This window comes from Pleurodeles waltl, chromosome 10, assembly GCF_031143425.1.
Source record: "Pleurodeles waltl isolate 20211129_DDA chromosome 10, aPleWal1.hap1.20221129, whole genome shotgun sequence".
NCBI lineage: Eukaryota > Metazoa > Chordata > Amphibia > Caudata > Salamandridae > Pleurodeles > Pleurodeles waltl.
In genome coordinates this window covers 325,610,749-325,632,021 of record NC_090449.1, presented here as the reverse complement: position 1 = coordinate 325,632,021, position 21,273 = coordinate 325,610,749, and the positions used below count along the sequence as shown (strand labels likewise).

At 48.7% G+C, this 21,273-nt stretch overlaps 16 non-coding genes across 16 annotated transcripts; all 16 read left to right on the top strand.

The window, feature by feature from the left end:
- The first annotated feature begins 756 nt into the window (after positions 1 to 756).
- TRNAP-AGG (transfer RNA proline (anticodon AGG)) lies at positions 757 to 828 on the top strand. Its single transcript has one exon. It is a non-coding gene; the product is annotated as a tRNA-Pro (tRNA).
- A 388-nt stretch (positions 829 to 1,216) lies between these two features.
- On the top strand, positions 1,217 to 1,289 carry TRNAV-CAC (transfer RNA valine (anticodon CAC)). Its single transcript has one exon. It is a non-coding gene; the product is annotated as a tRNA-Val (tRNA).
- Positions 1,290 to 1,595: 306 nt separating this feature from the next.
- Positions 1,596 to 1,707, top strand: TRNAL-CAA (transfer RNA leucine (anticodon CAA)). The gene is made up of 2 exons: positions 1,596 to 1,633; positions 1,662 to 1,707. It is a non-coding gene; the product is annotated as a tRNA-Leu (tRNA).
- Positions 1,708 to 4,328: 2,621 nt separating this feature from the next.
- On the top strand, positions 4,329 to 4,400 carry TRNAP-AGG (transfer RNA proline (anticodon AGG)). The gene has a single exon. It is a non-coding gene; the product is annotated as a tRNA-Pro (tRNA).
- Positions 4,401 to 4,788: 388 nt separating this feature from the next.
- TRNAV-CAC (transfer RNA valine (anticodon CAC)) lies at positions 4,789 to 4,861 on the top strand. The gene has a single exon. It is a non-coding gene; the product is annotated as a tRNA-Val (tRNA).
- A 3,036-nt stretch (positions 4,862 to 7,897) lies between these two features.
- On the top strand, positions 7,898 to 7,969 carry TRNAP-AGG (transfer RNA proline (anticodon AGG)). Its single transcript has one exon. It is a non-coding gene; the product is annotated as a tRNA-Pro (tRNA).
- Positions 7,970 to 8,357: 388 nt separating this feature from the next.
- On the top strand, positions 8,358 to 8,430 carry TRNAV-CAC (transfer RNA valine (anticodon CAC)). The gene has a single exon. It is a non-coding gene; the product is annotated as a tRNA-Val (tRNA).
- Positions 8,431 to 8,738: 308 nt separating this feature from the next.
- On the top strand, positions 8,739 to 8,850 carry TRNAL-CAA (transfer RNA leucine (anticodon CAA)). The gene is made up of 2 exons: positions 8,739 to 8,776; positions 8,805 to 8,850. It is a non-coding gene; the product is annotated as a tRNA-Leu (tRNA).
- Positions 8,851 to 11,481: 2,631 nt separating this feature from the next.
- TRNAP-AGG (transfer RNA proline (anticodon AGG)) lies at positions 11,482 to 11,553 on the top strand. The gene has a single exon. It is a non-coding gene; the product is annotated as a tRNA-Pro (tRNA).
- Positions 11,554 to 11,941: 388 nt separating this feature from the next.
- Positions 11,942 to 12,014, top strand: TRNAV-CAC (transfer RNA valine (anticodon CAC)). The gene has a single exon. It is a non-coding gene; the product is annotated as a tRNA-Val (tRNA).
- A 307-nt stretch (positions 12,015 to 12,321) lies between these two features.
- On the top strand, positions 12,322 to 12,433 carry TRNAL-CAA (transfer RNA leucine (anticodon CAA)). The gene is made up of 2 exons: positions 12,322 to 12,359; positions 12,388 to 12,433. It is a non-coding gene; the product is annotated as a tRNA-Leu (tRNA).
- Positions 12,434 to 15,064: 2,631 nt separating this feature from the next.
- TRNAP-AGG (transfer RNA proline (anticodon AGG)) lies at positions 15,065 to 15,136 on the top strand. Its single transcript has one exon. It is a non-coding gene; the product is annotated as a tRNA-Pro (tRNA).
- Positions 15,137 to 15,524: 388 nt separating this feature from the next.
- On the top strand, positions 15,525 to 15,597 carry TRNAV-CAC (transfer RNA valine (anticodon CAC)). The gene has a single exon. It is a non-coding gene; the product is annotated as a tRNA-Val (tRNA).
- Positions 15,598 to 15,904: 307 nt separating this feature from the next.
- On the top strand, positions 15,905 to 16,016 carry TRNAL-CAA (transfer RNA leucine (anticodon CAA)). The gene is made up of 2 exons: positions 15,905 to 15,942; positions 15,971 to 16,016. It is a non-coding gene; the product is annotated as a tRNA-Leu (tRNA).
- A 2,621-nt stretch (positions 16,017 to 18,637) lies between these two features.
- TRNAP-AGG (transfer RNA proline (anticodon AGG)) lies at positions 18,638 to 18,709 on the top strand. Its single transcript has one exon. It is a non-coding gene; the product is annotated as a tRNA-Pro (tRNA).
- A 388-nt stretch (positions 18,710 to 19,097) lies between these two features.
- On the top strand, positions 19,098 to 19,170 carry TRNAV-CAC (transfer RNA valine (anticodon CAC)). The gene has a single exon. It is a non-coding gene; the product is annotated as a tRNA-Val (tRNA).
- The last annotated feature ends 2,103 nt before the right edge of the window (positions 19,171 to 21,273 follow it).

Here is a 21,273-nt window from a genome sequence, read left to right as displayed (position 1 = left end):
ATTTACAAGATGGCGTTCAGCCACTTTTTGTGGCTTAACACCACCTTGTAAATACGGCCCCTTAGCACGCAGCGCGTTCCCTGGAAGGGGCGTGCAATGGGTGTTGTTGGGAGTGTGCCACAGCAACACCATAGCATTTTGATGCTGCTCCAGATTTAGGAGTTGGCGTAAATCTGCGTCAGCACCAAAATCCAACGCCATCCCAGGGGTGTCGTTAGAGTGGCGCACTGAGGAGAAATGTTTTCATTTCTCCTTGTTTTTGCTCTTTCTATGTGTGATGCATTCTGCAGCACACATAGAAGTAAGAGCAAATCACCATTGAAGATTTTTTTTTGGGGCAGGAAGGTGTCCCTTCCTGCACAAAAACAATTTCCCCCTCAACACAGTCATCCTTGTACCATGGTGCAAGAACGGCTGCGTTGGCGCTCAGCAGCTAATTTAGAGCTGGCGCAGGGGGAAGCACAGGGGTGCGCTGTATTCTACTAAATACGACGCTTCCCTGCATTTTGAAAATGACGGCGCATGGGGCTTGCAAATTTGGCACAGCGTCACGCTTAGTCATTTTCTTGTAAATCTGGGCCAAAATGTCTAAAGGATAGAGGCTTTTTATGTCATGTTCGATGAAGACCATGCAAATGACTCTAGTCGTACTGCAGAAGAGAGCACCATGTGCAGTTTCTTGCTTTGGGATGTAGTCTCCCACTCTCTGTCACCAACCCTCCGAGCAGGGTCGGAGCCGTTGCATTTCTGTGCCCAGGCTTGTTGGTCTAGGGGTATGATTCTCGCTTAGGGTGCGAGAGGTCCCGGGTTCAAATCCCGGACGAGCCCATTTTAGCGGAAAACAATCAAATCCTGCTCAAAATACACAACCCCTCAACATTTCTCATTCCACTCGAAGCATTGTTGCGCAAAACATATTTTTTGCCTCAGGCGAAAAATGGATTACAATGCCTTGGCTTCCTTCCTGCTTGCTCTCAGTGCGCCCTGTGTGATGATTTCACAGGCTCTCCTTCCTGGCATTTAGGCATCAGATATTTGTCTGTCTCTGCCCGCAGCTGTGGGATTTTTCAGGACGTCTGAGTGTATGCATGCTGGCTGACACCGCTGCAATTTTCACACTTACCCCTCGCATTCCGAGCAACTGCTGATAAAGTATAGAGGAAATCGTGCAAACATATGAGGGGAACTGTGCTCCTTTAGTCAAGCCAGCAAGCTTGTTTCTGTAGTGTAGTGGTTATCACGTTCGCCTCACACGCGAAAGGTCCCCGGTTCGAGACCGGGCAGAAACAATTGGCAGCAGCAGCTTTTGTGTTTGCTCCCTAAAACCTCAGTCTCTCTCAATGCACACTTAGACAGAAATGACCTTTAAAAACTTGTGACCTGTGTAAAACGTGCTTTACTATTGCAGGACGCTAAAAAGTTATCTGCATCCCTCGGTGGTCGTGCATGTGCATTGTTTCTTGTTCTGTTTTTTTTTTTTTTCTTGGCCATGTTATATTGTGGGGCCTTTAAAGCTGTGACTTTGATAGGAACATTGCAAGCGGCAAAATCAACAAGTGCAGACTGAAGAGTCCGACCTGCACACTGTTTTGGCTGTCAGGATGGCCGAGTGGTCTAAGGCGCCAGACTCAAGAGAGCTTGATCTTCAGTGAAGCTGAGCCTTCTGGTCTCTTCATGGAGGCGTGGGTTCAAATCCCACTTCTGACAGGTGTATTTTCTTCCCTTAAATCTTGCTCTGCTTGCAGAGCCAGCTCCTCACACCACTATCTTTGGAAGCTGCTGTGGCATGTGAGGAGAAATCCACCAACCCATCGGCTGGGCCCTCAATCAAAATTCTGTGTATTACTGGAAGGGGCGTCTCAGGCACACCTTCTGTTAGAGCTGCACTTTTAGAGAGTAACTACCATGCTGGTTTCTACTTAAGCAGTTGATTCTATCGTTTGAAGTGAGGCTCTCCTGCCACCTTTTGGGCAAAGAAGACACTGCCCCTGCAACAACACAGGCAGACAAGCTCAAACTAGGTTTCTTGGTTAGGTGGGCGGAGCATATTGGCAATGGTGCCTCCTCGTGACTTGCAATTTACATGAAGAAGACAGAGAGGCAGCTGGGAGTAGGCAGTACCCATGAACCCCTGAACACTGTCTTGCGACTAGCACACAATTCTGAAATGAGGCGGGGGAAAGGAGGTGATTTCCCCATCAAGGGCCATTCCGGGAAATCAGCCACCCTGCGTCTCCCAGGTGAGTGTTTCAGGCCTATGAGCCACTAATATAAATCTTGCCTGATCGAGCGCTGATCAAGCAAGTGTGCTTGAATCCAAGAGGCATGCTCCTCTGGCTCAAGAGCTAGCAGGTCCTTCAGTGCTTCTGGTTGGGAAGTCTAAGGTGCAAGGGTCCATGACTTGCAGCGGGTTACAACTACCAGAAAGGGTCTGCTTTTCACATCAGTGCCCTAGTTCAGCTCACTGGCACAGGGCATTTTGACTACCTCTTGCCCTGCTAGAGACAAACAAAAAATCCTTGACAGAAAACATCAATTGCTATGGCACGCTTAGAGAGAGACAGCCTCCAAATGGCCCTGCTTTTCGGAAAGACGCTTCAGAAGATGTTTCAAATGACTATGCAGCGGCAGTCTAGTTGGTATAAGGGTATGATTCTCGCTTCGGGTGTGAGAGGACCTCGGTTCAAATCCCAGACAAACCCCTACCTTTATAGGTTTAGTCTGTGTTTTAAACAGGAGTATTTATGCTTTTCACTCTTGTAAGATGTCATGTTGCAATTCAATACATGCTTTATACTGGCGTCGAGACGGTTCAGCATCATGAAGGTATGCGAGATTTCTTTGCAACTGCTTTTCTGTGCTGGAGCAGCAGTGCTCGTAGGAACATTAAATGCACAGTGCTTCTCCATGGTAATTTCGGGTCCAGTTCTGAAATCACCTCTTGGAATGAAAGTGATCCCAGTTCCTTTCTTCCAAGGGAAGAGATCGTGTTCCGGAAGGCTCAGCTTTGAGCGTCATGAACATTGGCCCTCATCCTTGCATCCCAGTCCAATGCATAGCCACATAAAGCAAGCAGGTGTGTCTGTTTCCATAGTGTGGTGGTTCCAGTACAATGCATAGCCACATGAAGCAAGCCAGCAAGTGTGTCTGTTTGTCTAGTGTAGTGGTTATCATGCGCACCTCACATGCGAAAGGTCCCTGGTTCGAGTCGCTGGGCTTTTTCACAGTATTTGCATTTCCTGCCTCACCTGACAGGCAAGCTGAGATAAAAGAGACTGTGTCTATCCCTCACCATCGTGAGGTACTACGCTCCTGGGGCATCTGTCACAGCTCACCAAGAGGAGTTGCGCCAGCTTACGGCAGTCAGTTGCTCACTGTTTGACCTTTGCAATGAAGCCTGAGCCTACAGCATTCAAACCAGCCAAGGAAGGAAGGTACGAGAGCGAAAATAGCTTTCCTGCCCTCACCAAGAACACACACCTTGAGCAAATAAAGTGCCAGACTTACAAGGCCCTATCGCCACCGGAGCATCACTTTTAGTGACGCCCCGGTGGCACTATGCACTGCGCGGTATTTACAAGATGGCGTTCAGCCACTTTTTGTGGCTTAACACCACCTTGTAAATACGGCCCCTTAGCACGCAGCGCGTTCCCTGGAAGGGGCGTGCAATGGGTGTTGTTGGGAGTGTGCCACAGCAACACCATAGCATTTTGATGCTGCTCCAGATTTAGGAGTTGGCGTAAATCTGCGTCAGCACCAAAATCCAAAGCCATCCCAGGGGTGTCGTTAGAGTGGCGCACTGAGGAGAAATGTTTTCATTTCTCCTTGTTTTTGCTCTTTCTATGTGTGATGCATTCTGCAGCACACATAGAAGTAAGAGCAAATCACCATTGAAGATTTTTTTGGGGGGCAGGAAGGTGTCCCTTCCTGCACAAAAACAATTTCCCCCTCGACGCAGTCATCCTTGTACCATGGTGCAAGAACGGCTGCGTTGGCGCTCAGCAGCTAATTTAGAGCTGGCGCAGGGGGAAGCACAGGGGTGCGCTGTATTCTACTAAATACGGCGCTTCCCTGCATTTTGAAAATGACAGCGCGTGGGGCTTGCAAATTTGGCACAGCGTCGCGCTTAGTCATTTTCTTGTAAATCTGGGCCAAAATGTCTAAAGGATAGAGGCTTTTTATGTCATGTTCGATGAAGACCATGCAAATGACTCTAGTCGTACTGCAGAAGAGAGCACCATGTGCAGTTTCTTGCTTTGGGATGTAGTCTCCCACTCTCTGTCACCAACCCTCCGAGCAGGGTCGGAGCCGTTGCATTTCTGTGCCCAGGCTCGTTGGTCTAGGGGTATGATTCTCGCTTAGGGTGCGAGAGGTCCCAGGTTCAAATCCCGGACGAGCCCATTTTAGCGGAAAACAATCAAATCCTGCTCAAAATACACAACCCCTCAACATTTCTCATTCCACTCGAAGCATTGTTGCGCAAAACATATTTTTTGCCTCAGGCGAAAAATGGATTACAATGCCTTGGCTTCCTTCCTGCTTGCTCTCAGTGCGCCCTGTGTGATGATTTCACAGGCTCTCCTTCCTGGCATTTAGGCATCAGATATTTGTCTGTCTCTGCCCGCAGCTGTGGGATTTTTCAGGACGTCTGAGTGTATGCATGCTGGCTGACACCGCTGCAATTTTCACACTTACCCCTCGCATTCCGAGCAACTGCTGATAAAGTATAGAGGAAATCGTGCAAACATATGAGGGGAACTGTGCTCCTTTAGTCAAGCCAGCAAGCTTGTTTCTGTAGTGTAGTGGTTATCACGTTCGCCTCACACGCGAAAGGTCCCCGGTTCGAGACCGGGCAGAAACACTTGGCAGCAGCAGCTTTTGTGTTTGCTCCCTAAAACCTCAGTCTCTCTCAATGCACACTTAGACAGAAATGACCTTTAAAAACTTGTGACCTGTGTAAAACGTGCTTTACTATTGCAGGACGCTAAAAAGTTATCTGCATCCCTCGGTGGTCGTGCATGTGCATTGTTTCTTGTTCTGTTTTTTTTTTTTTCTTGGCCATGTTATATTGTGGGGCCTTTAAAGCTGTGACTTTGATAGGAACATTGCAAGCGGCAAAATCAACAAGTGCAGACTGAAGAGTCCGACCTGCACATTGTTTTGGCTGTCAGGATGGCCGAGTGGTCTAAGGTGCCAGACTCAAGAGAGCTTGATCTTCAGTGAAGCTGAGCCTTCTGGTCTCTTCATGGAGGCGTGGGTTCAAATCCCACTTCTGACAGGTGTATTTTCTTCCCTTAAATCTTGCTCTGCTTGCAGAGCCAGCTCCTCACACCACTATCTTTGGAAGCTGCTGTGGCATGTGAGGAGAAATCCACCAACCCATCGGCTGGGCCCTCAATCAAAATTCTGTGTATTACTGGAAGGGGCGTCTCAGGCACACCTTCTGTTAGAGCTGCACTTTATGACAGTAAATACCATGCTGGTTTCTACTTAAGCAGTTGATTCTATCGTTTGAAGTGAGGCTCTCCTGCCACCTTTTGGGCAAAGAAGACACTGCCCCTGCAACAACACAGGCAGACAAGCTCAAACTAGGTTTCTTGGTTAGGTGGGCGGAGCATATTGGCAATGGTGCCTCCTCGTGACTTGCAATTTACATGAAGAAGACAGAGAGGCAGCTGGGAGTAGGCAGTACCCATGAACCCCTGAACACTGTCTTGCGACTAGCACACAATTCTGAAATGAGGCGGGGGAAAGGAGGTGATTTCCCCATCAAGGGCCATTCCGGGAAATCAGCCACCCTGCGTCTCCCAGGTGAGTGTTTCAGGCCTATGAGCCACTAATATAAATCTCGCCTGATCGAGCCCTGATCGAGCAAGTGTGCTTGAATCCAAGAGGCATGCTCCTCTGGCTCAAGAGCTAGCAGGCCCTTCAGTGCTTCTGGTTGGGAAGTCTAAGGTGCAAGGGTCCATGACTTGCAGCGGGTTACAACTACCAGAAAGGGTCTGCTTTTCACATCAGTGCCCTAGTTCAGCTCACTGGCACAGGGCATTTTGACTACCTCTTGCCTTGCTAGAGACAAACAAAAAATCCTTGACAGAAAACATCAATTGCTATGGCACGCTTAGAGAGAGAGAGCCTCCAAATGGCCCTGCTTTTCGAAAGACGCTTCAGAAGATGTTTCAAATGACTATGCAGCGGCAGTCTAGTTGGTATAGGGGTATGATTTTCGCTTCGGGTGTGAGAGGACCTCGGTTCAAATCCCAGACAAACCCCTACCTTTATAGGTTCAGTCTGTGTTTTAAACAGGAGTATTTCTGCTTTTCACTCTTGTAAGATGTCATGTTGCAATGCAATACATGCTTTATACTGGCGTCGAGACGGTTCAGCATCATGAAGGTATGCGAGATTTCTTTGCAACTGCTTTTCTGTGCTGGAGCAGCAGTGCTCGTAGGAACATTAAATGCACAGTGCTTCTCCATGGTAATTTCGGGTCCAGTTCTGAAATCACCTCTTGGAATGAAAGTGATCCCAGTTCCTTTCTTCCAAGGGAAGAGATCGTGTTCCGGAAGGCTCAGCTTTGAGCGTCATGAACATTGGCCCTCATCCTTGCATCCCAGTCCAATGCATAGCCACATAAAGCAAGCAGGTGTGTCTGTTTCCATAGTGTGGTGGTTCCAGTACAATGCATAGCCACATGAAGCAAGCCAGCAAGTGTGTCTGTTTGTCTAGTGTAGTGGTTATCATGCGCACCTCACATGCAAAAGGTCGCTGGTTCGAGTCGCTGGGCTTTTTCACAGTATTTGCATTTCCTGCCTCACCTGACAGGCAAGCTGAGATAAAAGAGACTGTGTCTATCCCTCACCATCGTGAGGTACTACGCTCCTGGGGCATCTGTCACAGCTCACCAAGAGGAGTTGCGCCAGCTTACGGCAGTCAGTTGCTCACTGTTTGACCTTTGCAATGAAGCCTGAGCCTACAGCATTCAAGCCAGCCAAGGAAGGAAGGTACGAGAGCGAAAATAGCTTTCCTGCCCTCACCAAGAACACACACCTTGAGCAAATAAAGTGCCAGACTTACAAGGCCCTATCGCCAACGGAGCATCACTTTTAGTGACGCCCCGGTGGCACTATGCACTGCGCGGTATTTACAAGATGGCGTTCAGCCACTTTTTGTGGCTTAACACCACCTTGTAAATACAGCCCCTTAGCACGCAGCGCGTTCCCTGGAAGGGGCGTGCAATGGGTGTTGTTGGGAGTGTGCCACAGCAACACCATAGCATTTTGATGCTGCTCCAGATTTAGGAGTTGGCGTAAATCTGCGTCAGCACCAAAATCCAACGCCATCCCAGGGGTGTCGTTAGAGTGGCGCACTGAGGAGAAATGTTTTCATTTCTCCTTGTTTTTGCTCTTTCTATGTGTGACGCATTCTGCAGCACACATAGAAGTAAGAGCAAATCACCATTGAAGATTTTTTTTTGGGCAGGAAGGTGTCCCTTCCTGCACAAAAACAATTTCCCCCTCAACGCAGTCATCCTTGTACCATGGTGCAAGAACGGCTGCGTTGGCGCTCAGCAGCTAATTTAGAGCTGGCGCAGGGGGAAGCACAGGGGTGCGCTGTATTCTACTAAATACGGCGCTTCCCTGCATTTTGAAAATGACGGCGCATGGGGCTTGCAAATTTGGCACAGCGTCGCGCTTAGTCATTTTCTTGTAAATCTGGGCCAAAATGTCTAAAGGATAGAGGCTTTTTATGTCATGTTCGATGAAGACCATGCAAATGACTCTAGTCGTACTGCAGAAGAGAGCACCATGTGCAGTTTCTTGCTTTGGGATGTAGTCTCCCACTCTCTGTCACCAACCCTCCGAGCAGGGTCGGAGCCGTTGCATTTCTGTGCCCAGGCTCGTTGGTCTAGGGGTATGATTCTCGCTTAGGGTGCGAGAGGTCCCGGGTTCAAATCCCGGACGAGCCCATTTTAGCGGAAAACAATCAAATCCTGCTCAAAATACACAACCCCTCAACATTTCTCATTCCACTCGAAGCATTCTTGCGCAAAACATATTTTTTGCCTCAGGCGAAAAATGGATTACAATGCCTTGGCTTCCTTCCTGCTTGCTCTCAGTGCGCCCTGTGTGATGATTTCACAGGCTCTCCTTCCTGGCATTTAGGCATCAGATATTTGTCTGTCTCTGCCCGCAGCTGTGGGATTTTTCAGGACGTCTGAGTGTATGCATGCTGGCTGACACCGCTGCAATTTTCACACTTACCCCTCGCATTCCGAGCAACTGCTGATAAAGTATAGAGGAAATCGTGCAAACATATGAGGGGAACTGTGCTCCTTCAGTCAAACCAGCAAGCTTGTTTCTGTAGTGTAGTGGTTATCACGTTCGCCTCACACGCGAAAGGTCCCCGGTTCGAGACCGGGCAGAAACACTTGGCAGCAGCAGCTTTTGTGTTTGCTCCCTAAAACCTCAGTCTCTCTCAATGCACACTTAGACAGAAATGACCTTTAAAAACTTGTGACCTGTGTAAAACATGCTTTACTATTGCAGGACGCTAAAAAGTTATCTGCATCCCTCGGTGGTCGTGCATGTGCATTGTTTCTTGTTCTGTTTTTTATTTTTTTTTCTTGGCCATGTTATATTGTGGGGCCTTTAAAGCTGTGACTTTGATAGGAACATTGCAAGCGGCAAAATCAACAAGTTCAGACTGAAGAGTCCGACCTGCACACTGTTTTGCCTGTCAGGATGGCCGAGTGGTCTAAGGCGCCAGACTCAAGAGAGCTTGATCTTCAGTGAAGCTGAGCCTTCTGGTCTCTTCATGGAGGCGTGGGTTCAAATCCCACTTCTGACAGGTGTATTTTCTTCCCTTAAATCTTGCTCTGCTTGCAGAGCCAGCTCCTCACACCACTATCTTTGGAAGCTGCTGTGGCATGTGAGGAGAAATCCACCAACCCATCGGCTGGGCCCTCAATCAAAATTCTGTGTATTACTGGAAGGGGCGTCTCAGGCACACCTTCTGTTAGAGCTGCACTTTTAGACAGTAACTACCATGCTGGTTTCTACTTAAGCAGTTGATTCTATCGTTTGAAGTGAGGCTCTCCTGCCACCTTTTGGGCAAAGAAGACACTGCCCCTGCAACAACACAGGCAGACAAGCTCAAACTAGGTTTCTTGGTTAGGTGGGCGGAGCATATTGGCAATGGTGCCTCCTCGTGACTTGCAATTTACATGAAGAAGACAGAGAGGCAGCTGGGAGTAGGCAGTACCCATGAACCCCTGAACACTGTCTTGCGACTAGCACACAATTCTGAAATGAGGCGGGGGAAAGGAGGTGATTTCCCCATCAAGGGCCATTCCGGGAAATCAGCCACCCTGCGTCTCCCAGGTGAGTGTTTCAGGCCTATGAGCCACTAATATAAATCTCGCCTGATCAAGCCTGATCGAGCGCTGATCGAGCAAGTGTGCTTGAATCCAAGAGGCATGCTCCTCTGGCTCAAGAGCTAGCAGGCCCTTCAGTGCTTCTGGTTGGGAAGTCTAAGGTGCAAGGGTCCATGACTTGCAGCGGGTTACAACTACCAGAAAGGGTCTGCTTTTCACATCAGTGCCCTAGTTCAGCTCACTGGCACAGGGCATTTTGACTACCTCTTGCCTTGCTAGAGACAAACAAAAAATCCTTGACAGAAAACATCAATTGCTATGGCACGCTTAGAGAGAGAGAGCCTCCAAATGGCCCTGCTTTTCGGAAAGACGCTTCAGAAGATGTTTCAAATGACTATGCAGCGGCAGTCTAGTTGGTATAGGGGTATGATTCTTGCTTCGGGTGTGAGAGGACCTCGGTTCAAATCCCAGACAAACCCCTACCTTTATAGGTTCAGTCTGTGTTTTAAACAGGAGTATTTATGCTTTTCACTCTTGTAAGATGTCATGTTGCAATTCAATACATGCTTTATACTGGCGTCGAGATGGTTCAGCATCATGAAGGTATGCGAGATTTCTTTGCAACTGCTTTTCTGTGCTGGAGCAGCAGTGCTCGTAGGAACATTAAATGCACAGTGCTTCTCCATGGTAATTTCGGGTCCAGTTCTGAAATCACCTCTTGGAATCAAAGTGATCCCAGTTCCTTTCTTCCAAGGGAAGAGATCGTGTTCCGGAAGGCTCAGCTTTGAGCGTCATGAACATTGGCCCTCATCCTTGCATCCCAGTCCAATGCATAGCCACATAAAGCAAGCAGGTGTGTCTGTTTCCATAGTGTGGTGGTTCCAGTACAATGCATAGCCACATGAAGCAAGCCGGCAAGTGTGTCTGTTTGTCTAGTGTAGTGGTTATCATGCGCACCTCACATGCGAAAGGTCCCTGGTTCGAGTCGCTGGGCTTTTTCACAGTATTTGCATTTCCTGCCTCACCTGACAGGCAAGCTGAGATAAAAGAGACTGTGTCTATCCCTCACCATCGTGAGGTACTACGCTCCTGGGGCATCTGTCACAGCTCACCAAGAGGAGTTGCGCCAGCTTACGGCAGTCAGTTGCTCACTGTTTGACCTTTGCAATGAAGCCTGAGCCTACAGCATTCAAACCAGCCAAGGAAGGAAGGTACGAGAGCGAAAATAGCTTTCCTGCCCTCACCAAGAACACACACCTTGAGCAAATAAAGTGCCAGACTTACAAGGCCCTATCGCCACCGGAGCATCACTTTTAGTGACGCCCCGGTGGCACTATGCACTGCGCGGTATTTACAAGATGGCGTTCAGCCACTTTTTGTGGCTTAACACCACCTTGTAAATACGGCCCCTTAGCACGCAGCGCGTTCCCTGGAAGGGGCGTGCAATGGGTGTTGTTGGGAGTGTGCCACAGCAACACCATAGCATTTTGATGCTGCTCCAGATTTAGGAGTTGGCGTAAATCTGCGTCAGCGCCAAAATCCAACACCATCCCAGGGGTGTCGTTAGAGTGGCACACTGAGGAGAAATGTTTTCATTTCTCCTTGTTTTTGCTCTTTCTATGTGTGATGCATTCTGCAGCACACATAGAAGTAAGAGCAAATCACCATTGAAGATTTTTTTTTTGGGCAGGAAGGTGTCCCTTCCTGCACAAAAACAATTTCCCCCTCAACGCAGTCATCCTTGTACCATGGTGCAAGAACGGCTGCGTTGGCGCTCAGCAGCTAATTTAGAGCTGGCGCAGGGGGAAGCACAGGGGTGCGCTGTATTCTACTAAATACGGCGCTTCCCTGCATTTTGAAAATGACGGCGCGTGGGGCTTGCAAATTTGGCACAGCGTCGCGCTTAGTCATTTTCTTGTAAATCTGGGCCAAAATGTCTAAAGGATAGAGGCTTTTTATGTCATGTTCGATGAAGACCATGCAAATGACTCTAGTCGTACTGCAGAAGAGAGCACCATGTGCAGTTTCTTGCTTTGGGATGTAGTCTCCCACTCTCTGTCACCAACCCTCCGAGCAGGGTCGGAGCCGTTGCGTTTCTGTGCCCTGGCTCGTTGGTCTAGGGGTATGATTCTCGCTTAGGGTACGAGAGGTCCCGGGTTCAAATCCCGGACGAGCCCATTTTAGCGGAAAACAATCAAATCCTGCTCAAAATACACAACCCCTCAACATTTCTCATTCCACTCGAAGCATTGTTGCGCAAAACATATTTTTTGCCTCAGGCGAAAAATGGATTACAATGCCTTGGCTTCCTTCCTGCTTGCTCTCAGTGCGCCCTGTGTGATGATTTCACAGGCTCTCCTTCCTGGCATTTAGGCATCAGATATTTGTCTGTCTCTGCCCGCAGCTGTGGGATTTTTCAGGACGTCTGAGTGTATGCATGCTGGCTGACACCGCTGCAATTTTCACACTTACCCCTCGCATTCCGAGCAACTGCTGATAAAGTATAGAGGAAATCGTGCAAACATATGAGGGGAACTGTGCTCCTTCAGTCAAACCAGCAAGCTTGTTTCTGTAGTGTAGTGGTTATCACGTTCGCCTCACACGCGAAAGGTCCCCGGTTCGAGACCGGGCAGAAACTCTTGGCAGCAGCAGCTTTTGTGTTTGCTCCCTAAAACCTCAGTCTCTCTCAGTGCACACTTAGACAGAAATTACCTTTAAAAACTTGTGACCTGTGTAAAACGTGCTTTACTATTGCAGGACGCTAAAAAGTTATCTGCATCCCTCGGTGGTCGTGCATGTGCATTGTTTCTTGTTCTGTTTTTTTTTTTTTTTCTTGGCCATGTTATATTGTGGGGCCTTTAAAGCTGTGACTTTGATAGGAACATTGCAAGCGGCAAAATCAACAAGTGCAGACTGAAGAGTCCGACCTGCACACTGTTTTGGCTGTCAGGATGGCCGAGTGGTCTAAGGCGCCAGACTCAAGAGAGCTTGATCTTCAGTGAAGCTGAGCCTTCTGGTCTCTTCATGGAGGCGTGGGTTCAAATCCCACTTCTGACAGGTGTATTTTCTTCCCTTAAATCTTGCTCTGCTTGCAGAGCCAGCTCCTCACACCACTATCTTTGGAAGCTGCTGTGGCATGTGAGGAGAAATCCACCAACCCATCGGCTGGGCCCTCAATCAAAATTCTGTGTATTACTGGAAGGGGCGTCTCAGGCACACCTTCTGTTAGAGCTGCACTTTTAGACAGTAACTACCATGCTGGTTTCTACTTAAGCAGTTGATTCTATCGTTTGAAGTGAGGCTCTCCTGCCACCTTTTGGGCAAAGAAGACACTGCCCCTGCAACAACACAGGCAGACAAGCTCAAACTAGGCTTCTTGGTTAGGTGGGCGGAGCATATTGGCAATGGTGCCTCCTCGTGACTTGCAATTTACATGAAGAAGACAGAGAGGCAGCTGGGAGTAGGCAGTACCCATGAACCCCTGAACACTGTCTTGCGACTAGCACACAATTCTGAAATGAGGCGGGGGAAAGGAGGTGATTTCCCCATCAAGGGCCATTCCGGGAAATCAGCCACCCTGCGTCTCCAAGGTGAGTGTTTCAGGCCTATGAGCCACTAATATAAATCTCGCCTGATCAAGCCTGATCGAGCGCTGATCGAGCAAGTGTGCTTGAATCCAAGAGGCATGCTCCTCTGGCTCAAGAGCTAGCAGGCCCTTCAGTGCTTCTGGTTGGGAAGTCTAAGGTGCAAGGGTCCATGACTTGCAGCGGGTTACAACTACCAGAAAGGGTCTGCTTTTCACATCAGTGCCCTAGTTCAGCTCACTGGCACAGGGCATTTTGACTACCTCTTGCCTTGCTAGAGACAAACAAAAAATCCTTGACAGAAAACATCAATTGCTATGGCACGCTTAGAGAGAGAGAGCCTCCAAATGGCCCTGCTTTTCGGAAAGACGCTTCAGAAGATGTTTCAAATGACTATGCAGCGGCAGTCTAGTTGGTATAGGGGTATGATTCTTGCTTCGGGTGTGAGAGGACCTCGGTTCAAATCCCAGACAAACCCCTACCTTTATAGGTTCAGTCTGTGTTTTAAACAGGAGTATTTATGCTTTTCACTCTTGTAAGATGTCATGTTGCAATTCAATACATGCTTTATACTGGCGTCGAGACGGTTCAGCATCATGAAGGTATGCGAGATTTCTTTGCAACTGCTTTTCTGTGCTGGAGCAGCAGTGCTCGTAGGAACATTAAATGCACAGTGCTTCTCCATGGTAATTTCGGGTCCAGTTCTGAAATCACCTCTTGGAATCAAAGTGATCCCAGTTCCTTTCTTCCAAGGGAAGAGATCGTGTTCCGGAAGGCTCAGCTTTGAGCGTCATGAACATTGGCCCTCATCCTTGCATCCCAGTCCAATGCATAGCCACATAAAGCAAGCAGGTGTGTCTGTTTCCATAGTGTGGTGGTTCCAGTACAATGCATAGCCACATGAAGCAAGCCGGCAAGTGTGTCTGTTTGTCTAGTGTAGTGGTTATCATGCGCACCTCACATGCGAAAGGTCCCTGGTTCGAGTCGCTGGGCTTTTTCACAGTATTTGCATTTCCTGCCTCACCTGACAGGCAAGCTGAGATAAAAGAGACTGTGTCTATCCCTCACCATCGTGAGGTACTACGCTCCTGGGGCATCTGTCACAGCTCACCAAGAGGAGTTGCGCCAGCTTACGGCAGTCAGTTGCTCACTGTTTGACCTTTGCAATGAAGCCTGAGCCTACAGCATTCAAACCAGCCAAGGAAGGAAGGTACGAGAGCGAAAATAGCTTTCCTGCCCTCACCAAGAACACACACCTTGAGCAAATAAAGTGCCAGACTTACAAGGCCCTATCGCCACCGGAGCATCACTTTTAGTGACGCCCCGGTGGCACTATGCACTGCGCGGTATTTACAAGATGGCGTTCAGCCACTTTTTGTGGCTTAACACCACCTTGTAAATACGGCCCCTTAGCACGCAGCGCGTTCCCTGGAAGGGGCGTGCAATGGGTGTTGTTGGGAGTGTGCCACAGCAACACCATAGCATTTTGATGCTGCTCCAGATTTAGGAGTTGGCGTAAATCTGCGTCAGCGCCAAAATCCAACACCATCCCAGGGGTGTCGTTAGAGTGGCACACTGAGGAGAAATGTTTTCATTTCTCCTTGTTTTTGCTCTTTCTATGTGTGATGCATTCTGCAGCACACATAGAAGTAAGAGCAAATCACCATTGAAGATTTTTTTTTTGGGCAGGAAGGTGTCCCTTCCTGCACAAAAACAATTTCCCCCTCAACGCAGTCATCCTTGTACCATGGTGCAAGAACGGCTGCGTTGGCGCTCAGCAGCTAATTTAGAGCTGGCGCAGGGGGAAGCACAGGGGTGCGCTGTATGCTACTAAATACGGCGCTTCCCTGCATTTTGAAAATGACGGCGCGTGGGGCTTGCAAATTTGGCACAGCGTCGCGCTTAGTCATTTTCTTGTAAATCTGGGCCAAAATGTCTAAAGGATAGAGGCTTTTTATGTCATGTTCGATGAAGACCATGCAAATGACTCTAGTCGTACTGCAGAAGAGAGCACCATGTGCAGTTTCTTGCTTTGGGATGTAGTCTCCCACTCTCTGTCACCAACCCTCCGAGCAGGGTCGGAGCCGTTGCGTTTCTGTGCCCAGGCTCGTTGGTCTAGGGGTATGATTCTCGCTTAGGGTGCGAGAGGTCCCGGGTTCAAATCCCGGACGAGCCCATTTTAGCGGAAAACAATCAAATCCTGCTCAAAATACACAACCCCTCAACATTTCTCATTCCACTCGAAGCATTGTTGCGCAAAACATATTTTTTGCCTCAGGCGAAAAATGGATTACAATGCCTTGGCTTCCTTCCTGCTTGCTCTCAGTGCGCCCTGTGTGATGATTTCACAGGCTCTCCTTCCTGGCATTTAGGCATCAGATATTTGTCTGTCTCTGCCCGCAGCTGTGGGATTTTTCAGGACGTCTGAGTGTATGCATGCTGGCTGACACCGCTGCAATTTTCACACTTACCCCTCGCATTCCGAGCAACTGCTGATAAAGTATAGAGGAAATCGTGCAAACATATGAGGGGAACTGTGCTCCTTCAGTCAAATCAGCAAGCTTGTTTCTGTAGTGTAGTGGTTATCACGTTTGCCTCACACGCGAAAGGTCCCCGGTTCGAGACCGGGCAGAAACTCTTGGCAGCAGCAGCTTTTGTGTTTGCTCCCTAAAACCTCAGTCTCTCTCAGTGCACACTTAGACAGAAATTACCTTTCAAAACTTGTGACCTGTGTAAAACGTGCTTTACTATTGCAGGACGCTAAAAAGTTATCTGCATCCCTCGGTGGTCGTGCATGTGCATTGTTTCTTGTTCTGTTTTTTTTTTTTTTTCTTGGCCATGTTATATTGTGGGGCCTTTAAAGCTGTGACTTTGATAGGAACATTGCAAGCGGCAAAATCAACAAGTGCAGACTGAAGAGTCCGACCTGCACACTGTTTTGGCTGTCAGGATGGCCGAGTGGTCTAAGGCGCCAGACTCAAGAGAGCTTGATCTTCAGTGAAGCTGAGCCTTCTGGTCTCTTCATGGAGGCGTGGGTTCAAATCCCACTTCTGACAGGTGTATTTTCTTCCCTTAAATCTTGCTCTGCTTGCAGAGCCAGCTCCTCACACCACTATCTTTGGAAGCTGCTGTGGCATGTGAGGAGAAATCCACCAACCCATCGGCTGGGCCCTCAATCAAAATTCTGTGTATTACTGGAAGGGGCGTCTCAGGCACACCTTCTGTTAGAGCTGCACTTTTAGACAGTAACTACCATGCTGGTTTCTACTTAAGCAGTTGATTCTATCGTTTGAAGTGAGGCACTCCTGCCACCTTTTGGGCAAAGAAGACACTGCCCCTGCAACAACACAGGCAGACAAGCTCAAACTAGGTTTCTTGGTTAGGTGGGCGGAGCATATTGGCAATGGTGCCTCCTCGTGACTTGCAATTTACATGAAGAAGACAGAGAGGCAGCTGGGAGTAGGCAGTACCCATGAACCCCTGAACACTGTCTTGCGACTAGCACACAATTCTGAAATGAGGCGGGGGAAAGGAGGTGATTTCCCCATCAAGGGCCATTCCGGGAAATCAGCCACCCTGCGTCTCCCAGGTGAGTGTTTCAGGCCTATGAGCCACTAATATAAATCTCGCCTGATCGAGCGCTGATCGAGCAGGTGTGCTTGAATCCAAGAGGCATGCTCCTCTGGCTCAAGAGCTAGCAGGCCCTTCAGTGCTTCTGGTTGGGAAGTCTAAGGTGCAAGGGTCCATGACTTGCAGCGGGTTACAACTACCAGAAAGGGTCTGCTTTTCACCTCAGTGCCCTAGTTCAGCTCACTGGCACAGGGCATTTTGACTACCTCTAGCCTTGCTAGAGACAAACAAAAAATCCTTGACAGAAAACATCAATTGCTATGGCACGCTTAGAGAGAGAGAGCCTCCAAATGGCCCTGCTTTTCGGAAAGACGCTTCAGAAGATGTTTCAAATGACTATGCAGCGGCAGTCTAGTTGGTATAGGGGTATGATTCTCGCTTCGGGTGTGAGAGGACCTCGGTTCAAATCCCAGACAAACCCCTACCTTTATAGGTTCAGTCTGTGTTTTAAACAGGAGTATTTATGCTTTTCACTCTTGTAAGATGTCATGTTGCAATTCAATACATGCTTTATACTGGCGTCGAGACGGTTCAGCATCATGAAGGTATGCGAGATTTCTTTGCAACTGCTTTTCTGTGCTGGAGCAGCAGTGCTCGTAGGAACATTAAATGCACAGTGCTTCTCCATGGTAATTTCGGGTCCAGTTCTGAAATCACCTCTTGGAATGAAAGTGATCCCAGTTCCTTTCTTCCAAGGGAAGAGATCGTGTTCCGGATGGCTCAGCTTTGAGCGTCATGAACATTGGCCCTCATCCTTGCATCCCAGTCCAATGCATAGCCACATAAAGCAAGCAGGTGTGTCTGTTTCCATAGTGTGGTGGTTCCAGTACAATGCATAGCCACATGAAGCAAGCCAGCAAGTGTGTCTGTTTGTCTAGAGTAGTGGTTATCATGCGCACCTCACATGCAAAAGGTCCCTGGTTCGAGTCGCTGGGCTTTTTCACAGTATTTGCATTTCCTGCCTCACCTGACAGGCAAGCTGAGATAAAAGAGACTGTGTCTATCCCTCACCATCGTGAGGTACTACGCTCCTGGGGCATCTGTCACAGCTCACCAAGAGGAGTTGCGCCAGCTTACGGCAGTCAGTTGCTCACTGTTTGACCTTTGCAATGAAGCCTGAGCCTACAGCATTCAAACCAGCCAAGGAAGGAAGGTACGAGAGCGAAAATAGCTTTCCTGCCCTCACCAAGAACACACACCTTGAGCAAATAAAGTGCCAGACTTACAAGGCCCTATCGCCACCGGAGCATCACTTTTAGTGACGCCCCGGTGGCACTATGCACTGCGCGGTATTTACAAGATGGCGTTCAGCCACTTTTTGTGGCTTAACACCACCTTGTAAATACGGCCCCTTAGCACGCAGCGCGTTCCCTGGAAGGGGCGTGCAATGGGTGTTGTTGGGAGTGTGCCACAGCAACACCATAGCATTTTGATGCTGCTCCAGATTTAGGAGTTGGAGTAAATCTGCGTCAGCACCAAAATCCAACGCCATCCCAGGGGTGTCGTTAGAGTGGCGCACTGAGGAGAAATGTTTTCATTTCTCCTTGTTTTTGCTCTTTCTATGTGTGATGCATTCTGCAGCACACATAGAAGTAAGAGCAAATCACCATTGAAGATTTTTTTTTGGGGCAGGAAGGTGTCCCTTCCTGCACAAAAACAATTTCCCCCTCAACGCAGTCATCCTTGTACCATGGTGCAAGAACGGCTGCGTTGGCGCTCAGCAGCTAATTTAGAGCTGGCGCAGGGGGAAGCACAGGGGTGCGCTGTATTCTACTAAATACGGCGCTTCCCTGCATTTTGAAAATGACAGCGCGTGGGGCTTGCAAATTTGGCACAGCGTCGCGCTTAGTCATTTTCTTGTAAATCTGGGCCAAAATGTCTAAAGGATAGAGGCTTTTTATGTCATGTTCGATGAAGACCATGCAAATGACTCTAGTCGTACTGCAGAAGAGAGCACCATGTGCAGTTTCTTGCTTTGGGATGTAGTCTCCCACTCTCTGTCACCAACCCTCTGAGCAGGGTCGGAGCCGTTGCATTTCTGTGCCCAGGCTCGTTGGTCTAGGGGTATGATTCTCGCTTAGGGTGCGAGAGGTCCCAGGTTCAAATCCCGGACGAGCCCATTTTAGCGGAAAACAATCAAATCCTGCTCAAAATACACAACCCCTCAACATTTCTGATTCCACTCGAAGCATTGTTGCGCAAAACATTTTTTTTGCCTCAGGCGAAAAATGGATTACAATGCCTTGGCTTCCTTCCTGCTTGCTCTCAGTGCACCCTGTGTGATGATTTCACAGGCTCTCCTTCCTGGCATTTAGGCATCAGATATTTGTCTGTCTCTGCCCGCAGCTGTGGGATTTTTCAGGACGTCTGAGTGTATGCATGCTGGCTGACACCGCTGCAATTTTCACACTTACCCCTCGCATTCCGAGCAACTGCTGATAAAGTATAGAGGAAATCGTGCAAACATATGAGAGGAAATGTGCTCCTTCAGTCAAACCAGCAAGCTTGTTTCTGTAGTGTAGTGGTTATCATGTTCGCCTCACACGCGAAAGGTCCCCGGTTCGAGACCGGGCAGAAACACTTGGCAGCAGCAGCTTTTGTGTTTGCTCCCTAAAACCTCAGTCTCTCTCAATGCACACTTAGACAGAAATGACCTTTAAAAACTTGTGACCTGTGTAAAACGTGCTTTACTATTGCAGGACGCTAAAAAGTTATCTGCATCCCTCGGTGGTCGTGCATGTGCATTGTTTCTTGTTCTGTTTTTTTTTTTTTTTCTTGGCCATGTTATATTGTGGGGCCTTTAAAGCTGTGACTTTGATAGGAACATTGCAAGCGGCAAAATCAACAAGTGCAGACTGAAGAGTCCGACCTGCACACTGTTTTGGCTGTCAGGATGGCCGAGTGGTCTAAGGCGCCAGACTCAAGAGAGCTTGATCTTCAGTGAAGCTGAGCCTTTTGGTCTCTTCATGGAGGCGTGGGTTCAAATCCCACTTCTGACAGGTGTATTTTCTTCCCTTAAATCTTGCTCTGCTTGCAGAGCCAGCTCCTCACACCACTATCTTTGGAAGCTGCTGTGGCATGTGAGGAGAAATCCACCAACCCATCGGCTGGGCCCTCAATCAAAATTCTGTGTATTACTGGAAGGGGCGTCTCACGCACACCTTCTGTTAGAGCTGCACTTTATGACAGTAACTACCATGCTGGTTTCTACTTAAGCAGTTGATTCTATCGTTTGAAGTGAGGCTCTCCTGCCACCTTTTGGGCAAAGAAGACACTGCCCCTGCAACAACACAGGCAGACAAGCTCAAACTAGGTTTCTTGGTTAGGTGGGCGGAGCATATTGGCAATGGTGCCTCCTCGTGACTTGCAATTTACATGAAGAAGACAGAGAGGCAGCTGGGAGTAGGCAGTACCCATGAACCCCTGAACACTGTCTTGCGACTAGCACACAATTCTGAAATGAGGCGGGGGAAAGGAGGTGATTTCCCCATCAAGGGCCATTCCGGGAAATCAGCCACCCTGCGTCTCCCAGGTGAGTGTTTCAGGCCTATGAGCCACTAATATAAATCTCGCCTGATCGAGCGCTGATCGAGCAAGTGTGCTTGAATCCAAGAGGCATGCTCCTCTGGCTCAAGAGCTAGCAGGCCCTTCAGTGCTTCTGGTTGGGAAGTCTAAGGTGCAAGGGTCCATGACTTGCCGCGGGTTACAACTACCAGAAAGGGTCTGCTTTTCACATCAGTGCCCTAGTTCAGCTCACTGGCACAGGGCATTTTGACTACCTCTTGCCTTGCTAGAGACAAACAAAAAATCCTTGACAGAAAACATAAATTGCTATGGCACGCTTAGAGAGAGAGAGCCTCCAAATGGCCCTGCATTTCGGAAAGACGCTTCAGAAGATGTTTCAAATGACTATGCAGCGGCAGTCTAGTTGGTATAGGGGTATGATTCTCGCTTCGGGTGTGAGAGGACCTCGGTTCAAATCCCAGACAAACCCCTACCTTTATAGGTTCAGTCTGTGTTTTAAACAGGAGTATTTCTGCTTTTCACTCTTGTAAGATGTCATGTTGCAATGCAATACATGCTCTATACTGGCGTCGAGACGGTTCAGCATCATGAAGGTATGCGAGATTTCTTTGCAACTGCTTTTCTGTGCTGGAGCAGCAGTGCTCGTAGGAACATTAAATGCACAGTGCTTCTCCATGGTAATTTCGGGTCCAGTTCTGAAATCACCTCTTGGAATTAAAGTGATCCCAGTTCCTTTCTTCCAAGGGAAGAGATCGTGTTCCGGAAGGCTCAGCTTTGAGCGTCATGAACATTGGCCCTCATCCTTGCATCCCAGTCCAATGCATAGCCACATAAAGCAAGCAGGTGTGTCTGTTTCCATAGTGTGGTGGTTCCAGTACAATGCATAGCCACATGAAGCAAGCCGGCAAGCGTGTCTGTTTGTGTAGTGTAGTGGTTATCATGCGCACCTCACATGCGAAAGGTCCCTGGTTCGAGTCGCTGGGCTTTTTCACAGTATTTGCATTTCCTGCCTCACCTGACAGGCAAGCTGAGATAAAAGAGACTGTGTCTATCCCTCACCATCGTGAGGTACTACGCTCCTGGGGCATCTGTCACAGCTCACCAAGAGGAGTTGCGCCAGCTTACGGCAGTCAGTTGCTCACTGTTTGACCTTTGCAA